The sequence below is a fragment of the Marmota marmota genome, unplaced genomic scaffold (genome assembly GCF_001458135.2).
Source record: "Marmota marmota marmota unplaced genomic scaffold, marMar, whole genome shotgun sequence".
Lineage (NCBI taxonomy): Eukaryota > Metazoa > Chordata > Mammalia > Rodentia > Sciuridae > Marmota > Marmota marmota.
Window position 1 is genome coordinate 28318118 of NW_026000068.1, and position 17304 is coordinate 28335421.

The 17304-nt window shown below is 38.6% G+C and overlaps 1 protein-coding gene and 1 long non-coding RNA gene across 42 annotated transcripts in view; one reads left to right on the forward strand and one right to left on the reverse strand.

Annotated features, from left to right (window-relative positions):
* Positions 1 to 17304, forward strand: part of Adgrl2 (adhesion G protein-coupled receptor L2) — a 624560-nt gene that overhangs the window by 213814 nt on the left and 393442 nt on the right. The window lies entirely within an intron of this gene.
* Positions 10815 to 17304, reverse strand: part of LOC125620000 — a 43218-nt gene continuing 36728 nt past the window's right edge. Inside the window, exon 5 of the long non-coding RNA XR_007351585.1 lies at positions 10815 to 12879. This is a non-coding gene — a long non-coding RNA (uncharacterized LOC125620000). The remainder of the gene's footprint in view (positions 12880 to 17304) is intronic.

The following is a 17304-nucleotide window of genomic DNA, read 5'->3' on the forward strand; positions in this document are numbered from 1 at the left end:
GACCACATTTTCTTTATCCATTCATCTGTTGAAGGTTCTCTAGGTTGGTTCCATAGCTTAGCTATTGTGAATTGAGCTATAAACATTGATGTGGCTGCATCACTGTAGTATGCTGATTTTAAGTCCTCTGGGTATAAACTGAGGAGTCAGGTAGCTGGCTCAAATGGTGGTTCCATTCTTCCAATATGGAGGAATTTCCATACTGTTTTCCATAATGGTTGCATCTATTTGCAGTCCCACCAGCAATTTATGAGTGTATCTTTTCCCCCACATCCTCACCAACACTTATTGTTGCTTACAGTCTTGATAACTGCCATTCTGACTGGAGTAAGATGAAATTTTAGAGTAGTTTTGATTTGCATTTCTCTAATTGCTAGAGGTGTTGAACATTTTTTCATATATTTGTTGATCGATTGTATTTCTTCTTCTACGAAGTGTCTGTTCAGTTCCTTAGCCCATTTATTGACTGAGTTATTTGTTCTTTTTGAGTTTTTTGAGTTATTTATATATCCTGGAGATTAATGCTCCATCTGAGGTGTGTGGGGTAAAGATTTTCTCCCATTCTTTTTATTGGGGGTGATTAAACCCAAGGACGCTTAACAACTGAGCCACATCCCCAGCCCTTTTTTATATTTTTATTTAGAGACAGGGTCTTGCTGAGTTTATTAGTGCCTCACTAAGTTACTGAGGCTGGCTTTGAACTAGCAATCCTCCTGCCTCAGCCTCCTGAGCCTCTAGAATTATAAGCATGCACCACTGCACCCAGCTTTTCTCCCATTCTGTAGGCTCTCTCTTCACATTATTGATTGTTTCCTTTGCTGAGAAGAAGCTTTTTAGTTTGAATCCATCCCATTTATTGACTTTTGATTTTATTTCCTGTGCTTTAGAGTCTTGTTAGGGAAGTCAGCTCCTAAGAGACATGGTGAAGATTGGGGCCTACTTTTTCTTCTATTAGGTGCCGGGTTTCTGTTCTAGTGCCTAAGTCTTTGATCCACTTTGAGTTGAGTTTTGTGCAGGGTGAAAGATAGGGTTTTAATTTCATTTTGTTTCATGTAGACTTGCAGTTTTCCCAGCACTGTTCGTTGAAGAGGCTATCTTTTCTCCAATGAATGTTTTTGGTGCTTTTGATAATTTTTATCTAAAAATAATTTTTTGAGTGGTACTAGAAATTGAACTGAGAGACTATCTGCCACTGAGCTATATTCCCAGCCCTTTTTATTTGTTATTTTGAGACAGAGTCTGGCTGTATTGCCCAGGCTGGCCTCAAACTTGAGATCCTCCTGCCTCAGCCTCCCAAGTCACTGGGGTTACAGGTTTCCCTCACCACACCCAGCATAGTATTCTTTAATTTTAAAGAAAGTAAAACACCAAAATGTCCTCAGAATTCCAGAATGCACTTTGATGAATTCTATCTGAACAACCTTTAGTTAGAATATACACATGGCAAGCAGCTACATACATTGCAAGCATAGTAGTAAAAATGTTCATAAACTATATAATTTATTCTATCACAGAGATTAGTGTTCATTCTTCTGGAAGTAATCCCATATCCAACCCCATTGTCCCTCTGCTGATTATGAGCTGTATTAGAAGACAATACCAACCTCACACTAGGAGCCTAAGGAATACTAGCTGGGGACTCTTGTTTCAGGCATTGCAGAATGTCTTTGCTCATTCCTAAGGGTGATGACTTCTTTCTAGACTAAAAGAAAATCATGACATGAATAAAGAAAAGAAGGGAAACACATGGGCCTCTCTCAGACCATGGATTCTCCAGCTGAAGCCTCACTCTGAACATGTGATGAAAATCTCTGGTTATAGAACCTCCTAACCCAGAATTCTGGTCCTCCTGCCCATTACAATGTTTGCATCACCTAGTCACAATGGACTTCATTTTCCTTATCGGCTGATTATGAACTGTATTAGAAGACAATACCTTTTATCTGTAGCATGATTTACCAGATTCAAAGCACATTCACATTTCTCATTGCATCTACACAACTTTGAGCGAAGATAGAACAAATAATTCTGTTCCAATTTTTCACATAAGCAAGTCTTGGAGGTGAAATGGTTTATGCAAATAGACTTAATTAGAGCTGAAGGCAAATGCCTTCTGGCTTCTGACTCTTTGCACTATTCAGTTTCTTCCTACCTCTCACTGACCTTTCCACTTGTATAAATCTGTGATTCTGGGAATCACATCCCATCTTAGAGATGCTTTGCATGGTTTATGCCTGAGAATATTCAGCAGTTGGTAAGAGCAGAATAATGCCACTGTTCTTTAAAGTGTGTTCAAAGGTTACAGAATCAAATGCAAGTTATTTTTAAAGATTCTTTATTAATTCAAACACTGGATGAATATTGTGATTTTTTTGTTTCAACGACAAGAGCATACATTTAAGTACCTTCTCTTTCTTTCCCCCCTCTTTTCTTAACCCACAATCAGAGCTTGCTGGTTCTAAGCTTTTTGGCATCTCTGGATGAATCTTATATGGCTTGAAATAGCTGCTACTGAGCTGTTGTTTAGTACTTTCGTCCAAGTCTGCTTTAAGTGTGTACAATGCAGAAAGGGTTCTTTTCTGAGGACTGAGACTCTAAGCTTCAAGAAATGTTGAAGGGTTTTGTTTTCTCAGAGCTGTCAAGTTTCTTTGAAAGAACTGAACAGAAGCAACAAAGGAAGATGTGAGAATGATTTAAAAAATTTTTAAAATATCTCTTTGGTTTTCCAGCTTTCTTTAAAATTAAAGATCCGTTGTTAACCATTCCATAGTTGAACGCCTCTATCTTTGGGTTATTGCTCTGCAATGATGTGACCCTTCAAGTGTGTGCGTGTGAATGTGTTCTTTTTCTTTTTTTTTTTTCAGCCTTTTCTCTAAGATTTAAAACTTATCTTTTCAAAAAATCAAAAATTTAGAAAAAGTGGTTTTATTTAGAAATAAGGAAAGGGGAAGTGGAAAGAAAAGTCATCCTGGAAGAATAAAAATAGAGCAGAGAGCCCAACAGACCAAAAGTGGACAGCACACCATGCTTACATGATTTACTTGGGGTTTCGTGTTTTTGAAAGCAGCACATAAGTGCATGGTAGGATTTTGGCAAATGAAATTGTGTACTGTTTACTTGAAGGCACTCAATGATGATAAACCGTTATTTGGTACAAGCAGTATGCCTGATGGTGCCAAGAACACTGAATTAGATACAGTTCCTGCAAAGTAGGTTTGAAATCTAAAGACAAATTAGACAGACAGGGTAGATAATACCCAGAAAAAGCATAACATTTCATCATGTAACAATGTCATCATGGACATTCTAAGTATACTTTCAGACATAATTTGAAGAATTTCCTAACTGCACATGAAAACATTGTAAATAGAGTCATATTTACACAGATTGAATATGTGCACAGATGTAAGCACATAAATCTCAGATGTGCAATTTAAGGGTGATACGTTTAGCTGCTAAATATAGGCATCCACNTTTTTTTTTTTTTTTTTTTTTTTTTTTTTTTTTTTTTGTGTGTGTATGTGTGTGTAGGGTAGTGGAGACTGATCTAGGCTAGCACTCTACCACTAAACTATATCTCCAGGTCTTTTAATAAATTTTATCCTGAGAGGGGGGTCAGGCTAAAATGTTCTGGTTGGCCTTGAATTTGGAATCTTCCTGCCTCAGCCTTCCAGGTAGCTGAGATAACAGGTGTGTGCCTTTGAACTCGGCTCACTTCTTTCTTTTTACCCTACATTTTCAATATATGTGATTTCATTTCAGGGACCCAATATGAACTGCTCTAGTTGTAGCCATCTGTGAAAAGGGAAAAAGGCATAGTACTTCCTTTTAAAGACAAATCCCCAAAACTGTACAATTACTGTTACATGCCTTTCTTCAGAACTTTTATTTCTGAGATTCTAAAACTACAGATTGCAAGTGACTCTAATCTAGTAGGCACTGTTCAGCCAAACAAGTGGCATAGCAAAATAAACTCAGGGTAGAAATTCTAATTCTGGCTATGCTGCTAACTAGCTTCAATAGCAACAGAGGGTCATTTAGTTTTTATAATTCTGTTTCTCCATCTGAAAAACAAGAAAAGTGGAGTTGAAGTTAAAGAGGTAACTTCAGATTTTCCATTTCCAGAGTATACCATAATGCCCAAGATGACTTTTGACAAGACTTAAAAACCTATTTAGTAATAATAATAATAATAATAATAATAATAATAATAATAATAAAATATTTTAGGTCTTTGCCTTAATTTTTTTCTTGCAGAACTGGGAGTTTGACCCAGGGAGGGTGGGGTTCCTACCACTGAGTTACACCTCCAGTTCTTTTCATTTTTCCTTTTAAGACAGGATCTTGGGCTGGGGATGTACTTCAGTTGGTAGAGTGCTTGCCTTGCATGCACAAGGAGCTTGGTTCAATCCCCAGCACCGAAAAAAAAAAAAAAAAGACAGGATCTCACCAAGTTGTTGTTGAGGTTGGCCTTGAACTTGCCATCCCAGTTGTCCCCAGTTGTTGGGTTTGCAGGCATGAGCCACCAGGCTCAGCTGCCATAATTCTTTTAAAGAAATATATATTGAATACTTAATACATGACAGATATTTGATTAGGCACTGAAGATCTGATGTCAAGCAAGATTGTCATAGTCTCTTCTCTCACAGGGAATAAAGACAAATACAGAGAGATAATCACAGTTTCTAGCAAGTGCTATGAAATAAATGTATAAATGTCTTTATAAGAGACTAACAGAGGTGACCAGCTTTAGGTAGGGTGATGTGATCAGAGAAGGCAAAACAGAGACCTTTGGAAGAAAATGAGCTGTTCTCACAAATCAAGAGGATACCAAGAATTAGGACATTCCAGGCACAGGGGATAGCCTACACAAAGGTGCTAAGAACCCAAGAAGAAGGTGGAAAACAGAGTCCAAATCAAACTGGTACTGGTACCCTGGTAAGAAATTTGGATATACTCAGATTTTGTTCTCAGGAAAAGGGGAAGATGCTCATGACATGTGACTAAATCAGTCAAGGTCACTCCAGGTGAATCGGGTTGGCATTGAATAATCACACAGAGACAGAAAGTACCTTTTTCTTGGGGTCCAGTGGCTCCTCAGCCCCAGATCCCACAAGGGAAGCAAGAGAGGCAGACAAAAGAAAAAGAGAGCACCCCTGAAATTGTCCTATTTATTTGGGGGAAAACATTCGATAAAGTTCAACCCAAATAAGGCAAGAGATTTGATTTCAGGGGGTCGCTTGGTGATGTCTTTGGTTAGCAGAATGACTGACATCTCAGAAAGCCACACCCATCTCAGGTGCTGTGTGGGATTGAAGGATCACACAGTCCAGTCACAGCAGCAACATCAGTGCCATCAGTGTCATCAGTGCCATCGTCTCTTCCTGTGCTCAAATGCTCACAGCTCACATACACAGCCCTTGGCTGGTTGGCAACAGGAAGACATTGGAGGGTTTCAAAGAGAGGGAAATATGTGAATCAATTTTTAGTCTAACAATACTCTTGCTTTTGTTGGAGGAAAACAAATATAAAATTATGAGTAATCAAGAGAAAAGTAGTGGCAGCTGAAGGACAGGAATGGCAATAAAGGAGAAAAAATACAGTCCTCAACTTTTGTTTTTTGCTGGGGATTGAACCCAGGGCCTTAGTGCATGCAAGGCAAACACTCTACCAACTGAGCTATATCCTTAGCCCCATATAGTCTCCAACTTTTGACAAATTTGGGATTTTTTTTTCACTTTATGAGGGGTTTATTAGGAACACAAGTGACTCCATTATAACTCCAGGAACATGTGTACCTGCATAAAGTGTAATTTTAAAAGTTGAGTTATACACTTAAAGTTATATACAATCAATGAACGATCACACCACCAGGTCTTATCTACCATGGAAGCATAGAGAAGAGTGATGTGTTGTGCCTGCTCTATGGAAACTCACAATTTGGAGGGAGGAACAACTAACATAACATAAAGGAACCCATGTGAATAATTTCATAGGGCCTTTTTGGCACCTTATAAAAAAAAGGTCATGTATTTCTTTGGATTAGTAGGAGAAGGTATAGAAATCTGATGATCAGATATTTGTGTTGCATTATAGCTCATTCTTATTATCTAATATTTACAGCCTGATTTTTCTGTCCCAATAACCACAAAGTGACCATTGTTGAAATAGGTATTTGTTTCTTTTCCACATATCATATTTTTCCTTATTTAGGCCAGGTCTTAGATGTGGGCTATGTACCAGATTGCAGCTAGTAGTGGGAAGATTAAAAGAACACTCAATTTAGACTCTACCAGTGTATTCCAAGATCTCACTCACACCTTCCTACAGAAATCTTGAACTCTGGCCTCTTCAAACACCCACTTTTGCAAACACTTCATTCTAAGTAAGAGACAAACTCACAGATGGCAAATATAGACTATTTGCTTTCCAGAAATTATAATAAACTGATTTAAGTTCAAATAAGAAAAGATCAAATATAGCAAATGATCTCATTTGAAAGTTAATCGGTATACTCTTAGTAATAACTTTTAGAATTAAGTAATAACTTAGAATAAAGCATGAAAACTTACCTAAGACTTAAAAGGTCCTAAATAAAAGAAACTAGACTTTGCAACTTAAATGACTCTTTAAGGGAAATTTTTAAAAATGGCTGACTTTGAAGACTACCTTGTAATACATTCATGCCATGACTGAGGGTTCTCACTCCTTCCACAGGTTTGGAAACCATCAGACTTTTCCATTCCCAATGGTAGCCTCAGTTCTCCAAGCTGGTAATGTGTGTAGCCATCTGAGTCCCCAGAGCACAAGTGGGATAAGCCAGGGGCCTAGCATTTGTGGCCTTCTGCAGGAGTAGGGAATGGTAATTCTGATATCCCGGACACATTTTAAACTGAGTAATAACACTTTGCCTACTTAAATGCCCCCTGTAGTTTCAATTAACTGGGCATGCTTCTGAATATTCCTTCACTGTTAGGCGAGGCTTGGTTACAGCTGGCTTGCACCGCTGCGGTGGAGGATAAAAGGGTGTTCTCATCTAGAACCAACTTTTCAAACCCGTGCAACGGTAAGGATATAATTTAAGCATTTAGGCCTTAATTTGCAAGACGTTTTTCAGAGTAGAAGGGTCAATAACACTTGTATAACATTTCCACCCTTGGAAGAAGCATAAAATCCCAGAATATAGTGGCCTAATATTTTGATTATCAATTCAATAAATAGAATTGTGGCATTACTGCAATTGAATTCCTCATTAATAGCCACATAATAATACCCCAAGGCTCAGTAGAAATACATAAAGAATATTCATAACTCAGCAATGAAGTATTCAGATTTTATAATAATTATTTCTCAGCAAATAACACCGGTTATAAAAATCATATTTCTCTAATTCAAAAACTCTTACACTGTTCCATGGAAAACTGTGTGTACTTGGAAATCTTTTCTTTGCAAAGGAGTAGAGAAGGAGTTACAGAGATTGAATTTTTTCCAGTACTAGGGATTGAACCCAGGGCCTTGCATATGTTTGGCAAGTGCTCTTCCACTGAGCTACATCCCCAGCCCTTATTACTTTTTATTTTGAGACAGGTTCTCACTAAATGGCCCAGCCTGGCCTTAATCCTGCAATCCTCCTAACTCAGACTCTTGAGTAATGCCAACGCTCTTGCTGGTTTGAAATCTTAATAGATGTCTATTAACAGCAGTTTATGTTATCTAACAGGTATGTAATAAGCTGGTTTGGAAATCGTTGAAGACTTCTTATTTCGTTTTTGGTTTTGTGGTTATGACAAAGCCTTAATTATATGCTAATGTTTATTTTGACTTTCAAGAAAAGGGATATAAGAGCTGGGTGTATGGTTCAGTGGTAGAGTGTTTGCCTAGCATGGTGAGGTTCTGGGTTAAATCTCTAGCAACACACGCACACACACACACACACACACACACACACACACAAAAGGAACTAAAGGGGATATAGTGAGTAGGACTGTATTCCCCTAGTTCTTGTGACCACAGAGCTATGGAACATGCAATAGTCTAAACATTTGTGTGTCCTCAATATTCTTATGTTGTGCCAGGCGTGGTGGTGCATGCTTGTAGTCCTGGGAAGATCATGAGTTCAAAGCCAGCAACTTAGGGAAGCCCTACACAAGTGAGTCCCTGTCTCTAAATAAAATATTTAAAAAAGGGCTGAGGATGTGGCTCTTTGGTTAAGCATCCCTGGGTTCAATCCCCCGTACCAAAAGCAAAAAAAAAAAAAAAAAAAGATTCTTCGGTTGAAATCCTCACATCCTTATAAAAAAGGCCCAAGAGAAAACCACCTGTGAAGAAGCAACCCTCACCAGACAGTGACTATGCCAGCCCTCATTCTGAACGGCCCCACCTCCAAGATAGTGACAAGTAGATCTGCTTCATTTATAAGCCACCAGTTTGTGGTATTTTGCTATAGCACCCTGAATGGACTGACAATATACCATCTTATTTTTTTCTGTTTTCCTATTGAAAATGCACATTGATTTCTGACCACTTCTCACCCGCTCCTCTGCTGCCACCCTACCTGGAATCAGCAACATTTTTTCACTGGATTCCTGCAGTTGCCTCCTCAGTTCAATTCATCTCCCTGCTTCTGGCCTCTACCCCATACTGTTTGTTTTCAAGAAGCTATCAACAATATCCTTTAGAAATCTACAAGGAACCCAGTGATGGTCTCCATTTTCCTCAGAACAAAGGCAGAATTCCTCACAGTGTTCTGGAAGCCCTCCCTTTTGCCACCTCTCTCTCCAAGGCCTTCTGAATTCATCCCCCTTTTCTTGCTAGGTTTCCACTTCACAGTCCTATTGAGAGTTCTGTATGCATCAGGCACGCTTCCCCCAGAGAATATTCACACCAGCTCTTCTCCCTGTTAGGGACAGTCTTTCTTAGAGAGTCACAGGGCTCCTTGCTCCCCTTCCTTCAAGTCATTCTCTTATATGTTGTCTTCTCAGTGATCTACTCTCACCAATCAACTTGCTCCTTTTCTGTTATGGTTTGGATGTGAAGTGTTCACCAAAAGCTCATGTGTGAGACAATGTAAGAAGGTTTGGAGGAGAAATGATGGGGCCACAGACTTAGCCTAATCAGTGAATCCCTGATGGGATTAACTGAGAGGTGGCTAGAAGCAGATGGGGTGTGGCTGGAAGAAGTGGTTCATTGGGGGCATGGCTACAAGGTATTTACTTTGTATCTGGAGTGTGAAGTCTTTCTCTCTTTGCTCTCTGATCACAATGTGAGCTGATTCCCTCCACCATGATGTCCTGCCTCACCTCAATCTGTGGGGAATGGAGCCAGCCTTCTATGGACTAAGTCCTCTGAAACCGTGAGCTCTCAAATAAACTTTTCATCCTCTAAAATTGTTCTGGTTGGATTCTTTACTCTTTATTTCTTTATTCTTAACTCTTTATTTCTTTATTCTTTACTTTTTAGTGAAAAAACTAAAACATCTTCCTTCCTTCCCTCCTTCCTATTTTTTATCTTTTTTTTATTTTTATTGTCCTGGAGATTAAACCTGGAATGCTTTACCACTGAGTTATATCCCCAGCCCTTTTTCATAAACAAAATAAAATACAGGGTCTCACCAAGTTGCTGAGGGTCTTGCTAAACTGCTGAGGCTGACTTCAAACTTGCAGATTCTCCTGCCTCAACCTCCTGAGTCACTAGGATTACAGACATGTGCCACCACGCCTGGTTCTCCAACCTACCTGTTTCAAATGCCAGCCTCTACCTTACTCAGTTGGCAACCCTGATTTCTCTTTTCCCTCTGTATCTTGTAGCCATTGCCTGTATCATCTACCAGCATGCTGCAGAATTAAGCAATTTAGTATATTTGTTTTCTGACTCCTTCAACTAGAAAGTAAGTCATAGGAAGAAAGGGATTTTATTTTATTCTGTTGTAGCTTCAGTTTCTAGAATGCCAAGCATGCATTAGGTTCTCAAACGCTATTTATTGAATGAAGAAAATCGTAAAAGCTTTCCATACCTGTTTTTAAAATAAAAATGTGTCATATGAACAATGCTTCTTTTTTTTTCCTGCTATAATATTTATGATGCATGTTATCATCAGTTGTTAGAATTGACGACCATCAAGTCAGGGGATGCTTGCATTTTTCTGAACTCACTGCCGCCAGAATTAATTTACTATCTGGTAAAAAGAAAAAGCTTACTGTCATCTGTGACTTCTCTTTCTCTCATTTCATCACTCTCCTTCCTCCACCTGAAATTAATTTTTTGCCAAGTTGCCTAAGCCCTGCCAACTCTATTTCAATAATAACTTTCTTATTAATTTCTTTCCCTCCTTCCCCACTAGGAAGGGCACACATGGGGGGACAACTGCCAATAATCCTGGAGAGGAGGCCAAAACCCTATCAGAGGTGGCCTTTGATGCAATTAGACTTTCTGTGGGAAGCAATGGTAAGCTACTGCATTTTTTAAAAGCAAGATCACAATTTTTAGTAAGATAACTCTGACAGTGATGTATCGAATGGCCTGGAGGTCAGCAGGATTCTCATTTCTAATTCTGCACTAACTCTTTATTTCACTTCACATGATGCTCTTTCTTTCTCTCTCTCTTTTTTTTTTTTTTTTCAGTGCTGAGAATCAAACCCAGGGCCTCAGGCATGCTAGGCAAATTCTCTACCACTAAGTTAAATCTCCAGTCTTTTTTTAAATTTTATTTTATTTATTTATTTTTTTTAAGACAGGACCTCACTAAATTGTTCGGCTGGTCTTGAACTTCTGACTCAGTCTGCCTCAACCTTCTGAGTATCTAGGATCATAGGCATGCCACCAAGCCTGGCTCTATCAGATTTTCATCTATCTGCTTTTTTTTTTTTTTGGTCACTTACTGTCATCTCAGTCTTGCTCCTCTCCAAGAAGCCGGATATGCTACAAAGACACAGGCTAAAATGCATCACTTGTTCCCTCTCCTAATATCTTTCATATTGACCAGAAGATAAGAGGGAGGAAGAGGATAAAGAGGAGAGCTTGACATGTCTTTTTAAATAATATCTAAAGCATCTCATATAATGTGAGTTAGGCCCACTTATTCTTCCTGTGGTGGTTGGAATCTAACCCAGGTCTTGTGCAAGGTAAGCAAATGCTAGACCACTGATCTAATCCCTAAGCATAGTTCTACTTTCCACATAGAAATGGAGTTTCAAAAAGCAAACATTTTACTCAACATCATATCAGCAGCAGAATTCAAACTTCCCAGGAAGATAAAATAATCTGACTTCTAATGAACTTCTAAGTTCTAGAAACTGAGATCTATGCTTTATAGGAATTGTTTAAATTTCCACAGTCTGTCTTATAATAAGCTGAAGTTGTTAACCCATTTCTCATAACAGGAGACTAAGGTTAGAAAGATTAAGTAATTTGCCCAAATTCATGTAGCTAATAATGGTAATGCTGGACCTGGAGAGAAGCTAGTTTTATCTAATTGGAGAAAAAAGTTCCAACCCCACTATCAATAAAGACCAATTCTCACTGGGCACCATCCTGGCACACTCCTATAATCCAAGCAGCTCCAGAGGCTGAAGTGGGAGGATCACAAATTCAAAGCCAGCCTCAGCAACTTAGTAAAGACCTAAACAACTTAGTGAGGCCCTGTCTCAAAAAATAACAAAAAGGGCTGGGGATGTGGGTCAGTGGTTAAAGCCCCAGGGTTCAATCCCTGGCACCAAAACAAACAAACAAAAATTCTCTCCACTATGCCATCCTGTCTTCTCTGCTATGGGAAGAGCAATCAGACGCTGACATGGCTCTGGCCATCCCTGTATGATGGTGGGTCAACTCAGTCAGTGAGTCCTCTGTCCTTCTTAACTTGAACATGCCTTAACAGCTTTTTCTCCTACTACTGTTTGCAGGGGAGAATAGCTCTGCACAGACTGGTACCTACAAAAATAGAAGATCCCTCTTCCTACACATTTTCTTGTTTCATGTTAACCACTATCACCTGGCCTCTAGTTACAAGGAAGGGAAAAACCTCTAACGCTTAAGATGCAAAAATTATAGTTGAATTTGATTTGTGACTAGCACAGCAGAAAAATTCTCTGTGAACTTTAAAATTTTACCATTCTTTTCCTGCCCAGCACTATGGATCTGGCAAACCCAGAGGCTGGCTTCCCCCTTTTTTCCTTTTTGAATATTCATTTAGGATTGGCTCAATACCTGAGGATCTTGGGTAGAGACTTTAAAATTATATTGTTGCTAATTTGTATCTAATGAGTTATTATTCAAGCTGGGCAGGTGGCACACTTTTGTAATCCCAGTGACACCAGAGGCTGAGGAAGGAAGATTTCAGGTTTAAGGTCACCCTCAGCAATTTGGTGAGACCCCTCTCAGAATTAAAAAACAAAACAAAACAAAAAAACAGGCTGGGGATATAGCTCAATAGTAAAGTGTCCCTGAGTTCAATCCTCAGCACAAAAACAAAACAAAATGTTATTACTCAAAATACTTCATGATATGAATGAAGATTGAGGCAAATTATAAGTATCATAAATATAGTCACACCTTGCTCAGGTGTACAAAGACATAGAGTTTATTTCTTTTTAACTGATAGAGCTTATTCCTCACAACCCCACACCCACCAAGTAGCACAGAAGTTATTTCGGTTAAATTATTGATTCATTCTTATTTTATGCAACATATTTTCTGCTTTGATGAGTCAAAAAAAAAAAAAAAAAAACTTATCAGGTTTCTGTCCCTCCGCTCCCATCACCTAGATTTAAGTGGATGATTGAGGCATGTGTAACACTTACCAGAATCCTAGGCCTGAGGCCTGACTCTGGGGATCCAACAAATCAGGTCTGGCCACTTGCCCCAAAAACCCCACAGAAAAGGAAACTGTGGAAAACAGGAAAGAAATCTGAATCAGTGTAGCTGTACCAGGAAGGGGACACGTGTCCTTAGCTGTATCTTTAAGGGACCAACAATGACTTTGAGGTTTTTTAGAAAGAGAAATGGGAGCAATGGTAGTGGTGGCGGGTGTTAGCCTGGCCAGAGGGATTGCATAGCTGCCAAAGCTGGTGATCTTGATGTGTTGTGTTCGGCCCATCGTTATCTCAGGATTGGTCAGGCTGCCTTGTCCCTGATAAGAAAGTTGCTATTGCCTGGAGGGTAACTTCGACTCATCACAAGATGTTTATGAGATCAGGCCTGGTTCCTGGAATCCAGGGTGACTGAGAGCAAAGAATATGGATACAAAATGGAGGCAGATGCCATGTCCTTAATCCTGCTTTTAGCCACCCAGAGGGAATTTACAGGAAAAAGTAAAGAGGCTAAATTCTTATTATGTACCCTAGGGGAGGCAGAGTCCTGGAGGCCATGAGATGAGCTCTAAGCTGGCCTGGCCTGGCCTGGCCTAGGCCCAGAGTTGATAAATCTCAGGAGTGACTTGTTCCTCCCTGGGCCTTCTGGAGTCTGCCTTTAAGATACACTCACTTTGTTCACTGAACTTTGACAGGGCTCTGGCCATCTCCCCGTGCTGTGTGGCCCCTATCTTTACTTTTGCTAACAATAATGTATTCCCTAACACATGACTGAAATTCTCAACTAGACCTTTGTCTACAGAGACTTTCTCTATTCCCTTTAGACTACAGCTAATGGCAAAGTTACCAGGTGCATTCTTCATCTACTTCCAGCCAGATCCTTCATTCCACAGTCACCGAGGACTTCTGGATAGCTAATGCCCTATGTAAGAGCTAAGCAAGACTCAGAGGCTCAGAGGCACATCAATTCAGATCTTTCTTTAAGAAAAAAAAAAAAATCTTTAGAGAGATAACTTATAAAGTCTCCTTGGAGAGGCAGAAGACCTTTCCCTTCAACAGTCCCTTCATCTTCTCCAGAACATCTCTACACTTCTCTTCCACTCAACCAACCTTCCCACCGGGGGCTGGAGAAATAGAAGCTCGCCTACCTCTGTTTTCCACCCAGACTCCAGTGGGAACTGAGAGGAATTTCCCAACTTTCCCTGCACTTGCTGTCTTTTATGCCTCTCCAGTATTGTTTGTCTGACCAGCTTCTCAATAGTTAAAGAAGAAATAAAGGAATTTAGAAAATCCTTTTCTTTCTTATAACCCAAATTTCATGACTATTGTCTTGGAAAAGAAGTCAAAGGAGCCAGCTTTTGAGATTCAAAACTGATCAATGGCATCTTTGTTCTAATCTTGGGAATGCCCAGCTTCTCCTTCCCAGGGGCTATATGCTTAAGAGGTGGAAGTTTGCAAAGAGGGAACTTGATTTAAGGGATAAGTGTCAGTACTTTGATCTATTATTTCAAATAATTCTCATTATACTCCCACTAAAATAACAACACTAGGTTCATTAGAACTATATCAGATAGCACGCAGCAACTTATTTTTTCACTTAATTCTTACAACAACCCTATTTTGAAAGTTATCATACACACAGAAGAAAACCAAGGCACAGAATGATTTGCACAGGCAGGAAGGAAGAGGTTCTTTGTCTTATCCACTGCTGTCTAGAATAGTGTTTTTCATTTTGACTACAATTCATTTGAGAAATTCAATTTGCACGACATTCTAAATACACACATAACTAAGGAGTTTTGCATAACAAAACTTGCACTCAATTTCTTTCCTTTTTTTCTCTTTTCCTTTTTGATGCTGGTCACAATCAACAAAATTGGTTTCATGACCTACAGAAGGGCCATAATTGATAGTTGAAAAATGCTGTTCTAGCTTCAATATCACAAATTCAAGTAGAAATTACATCAAAGTATTTGGCCATTTCGAATTCAGGCTAAGGTAATTCTTCATGCACAAGTTGTAATTGGGAGAGCTTGTGTATGAAAGACTTGAAACAAGTGAAATAGTGAATAAAATGTCAATTAAAGACTGTTAAGTAGTTTAAAATCACGTAACAGGAGGAAATTCTAAACAGAACAAATAGATTTGTAGTGCAAGGACTTGCCACTTGTTAGTAGTTTCAAAACATCTTCTTAAGTTTAGCTTCTCAGAAATTGTAGCTAACTACAATATGTATGCCTTTAATTTTGATCTATGGGACATAACTATATCTCAGGATTTTAATTTTTTTCCAAGGATTTATATAAAAATTCCATATTGGTTTGGTTCCTTCAAAATTGTGCTCCAAATCTCTAAGTAGTTTCAAAATAGATTTTCATAAACTCCCAATTCTTGGATGAAAAAACGATCTGAGTCATTGGACATTCTGCATTTTGAAATAAGCAAGATGAAGTCAGGGTTGATAAAGTCAATTAATAATTTTGGGATGAATGAATGACATTTCAGGAAATGAAAGGTTCAAAGGTGTTAAAGAATTTCCAGATCATAAAACTTAGAAAACCCCCACAACTTCTGCCTTTCCACCCCAAGGCTCATTATAGGGTAGTGTGCTTTGCTTTGGGCCACTTTCAAGTCAATCAAGTAAAGAGCCCTCTCCCATGTTTATGGCACTTTCTAATTCTCACTAAATTATACCTTTGACCTCTAAAAGATTTGCAACTGGCACCAGGATGTGGTTACAAATTGGATCAGTATCACTAAGCAGATCTTTGTCACACACTGGAAGATCTAATTCATCAGTTACCTACTGAAGCCAAAAGGATGACATTAGTAGCTTTTATTGGGGGTAGGTTTTTAAGATACATAACTGGAGAACAAAACAGAAGCCTTGGAAAATATGGAAAAGAAACTAGTCAAAACAAGGTAAAGAAAAGAATGTTTGAGTAGGTGCTGGGAAACCTTAATGCTGTTTCTGCACCTACCACAAGATGGTTTTAGAATCTTAAAATTAGTTGGCCATTTTAGACCTCAGATTTCTCACCTGTACATGTTTGTCAATGGTCTCATAGTTACTGTTAAGCCAAATACGTGGGATCAATTCTTACCCTCAAATTGCAAACAAGATTCAAATCACCACATTAGAGTGATTTTCTTCAAACATCCGCATTAGATAAGAACACACTGGAGAATACCACAAATGAGCAGTCTTCCTGGAATCCAGTTTTATTGAAAAACACTCAGGCACCAGCAGCTTCAGGAGAGGGTTAAGAAAAAATATGTAAACAATATTGTGGGAGGAGAAACTCATGTAACCTGCAGGGGGCACTACGGTACTTTTCACAGATAGAAAAAAAAAATCTGATTAATGAGCTTGAGAGGTACCTGTTACCCCACCTGAACAGCAAATGGGAAGAAAGGAACAGAGAGGTTTCTTCATTTATCAATCCTCTTATGGTTATTTCTCCCTGCCTCTGTGTCAAGTAGACAGCCTAGAAGTAGTAATCAATGATTATAAAAGATAAACTACTAACTGATTGAAGAGGGGAAAAATTCCAAAAAGAGCAACTTTTTTTGGGGGGGGGGGGGNCTGAATGTTAGTTGTCAAGTGAGGAAACGATTGTGGAAATATAAAAGCAAAGCAGTTCGTGTTGCTTTAGGAATAGCTCATTTGCAAAATCTAATATGCTATTACATTGACATATTTCCTCATTTTATCTATTAAATCTTCTATTTTAGTAAAACTAGTTTGTCAGAACCAAATGCTACAATTATGTGCACTTACATACAAATCGTATGTGTATATTCTGCCTATGGTATCTAACAAATGCTGGGTCTGATTGGGGGGAAAAAGCCCAGGAAATTAAGATTGAAGTATAAATTGACAGTTTGTAATTTCAAATATCTTTGAATATGACTACTTTAAAAAATATTTCTGAATCTGGGGATAGTCACAGGCCTGTAATTCTAGTGGTTGGGGAGGCTGAGGCAGGAGGCTCAAAAGTTTAAGCCAGCCTCACCAAATTAGCAAGACCCTAAGTAAGTTAGTAAGACCCTGGTCTCAAAATAAAATATAAAAAGGGATGAGGATGTGGCTCAGTGGTTAGATGTCCTGGGTTCAATCTCTGGTTTAAAAAAAAAAAATCTGAGGTACATAAGTTTGTAAAATATTTGTTCTTAGACTAGGAATATTAGGAATATGACTTATAGAGAGTTGTGCATTAGGAATATTAGGAATATGACTTATAGAGAGTTGTGCATTAGGAATATTAGGAATATGACTTATAGAGAGTTGTACAAGGCTCTGGTTTTAGTCTTTCAATGTACAGCACTGCAAAAAAGAAAATATACACAAAAGATATGAATATGATTTAATGAAGGTGCTTTTTATAAAAAAATATATATCAGTTCTTCTAGCACTCCGATCAAAAAGTTGTTCTAAAAAAAAAAAAAACCCACAGAAATAAATACCCTGAGTTGAAATGTGCTCAGGTTAACTGCAGTA